The sequence below is a fragment of the Ailuropoda melanoleuca genome, chromosome 2 (genome assembly GCF_002007445.2).
Source record: "Ailuropoda melanoleuca isolate Jingjing chromosome 2, ASM200744v2, whole genome shotgun sequence".
Lineage (NCBI taxonomy): Eukaryota > Metazoa > Chordata > Mammalia > Carnivora > Ursidae > Ailuropoda > Ailuropoda melanoleuca.
Genome location: NC_048219.1, coordinates 110397754 through 110397961, shown reverse-complemented (window position 1 = coordinate 110397961; position 208 = coordinate 110397754).

Here is a 208-nt window from a genome sequence, read left to right as displayed (position 1 = left end):
CAACACAAGGTATTTTTTATAGGATCCTGGAGGTTGGGCTTTTGCCTTTAACAAAGTATTAACATCAAGGCTGTTAAACTCCTTGAGGAAGGTTATTCTGCCTGTCTCAAGTACTTGTCAATGGGCTCCAAAAAGGAAATTTAATTTTTTTCTTTTTGCTTTGTTCTCCACATCACTAAGGACCCATTTTATTGTATATAACATTCTT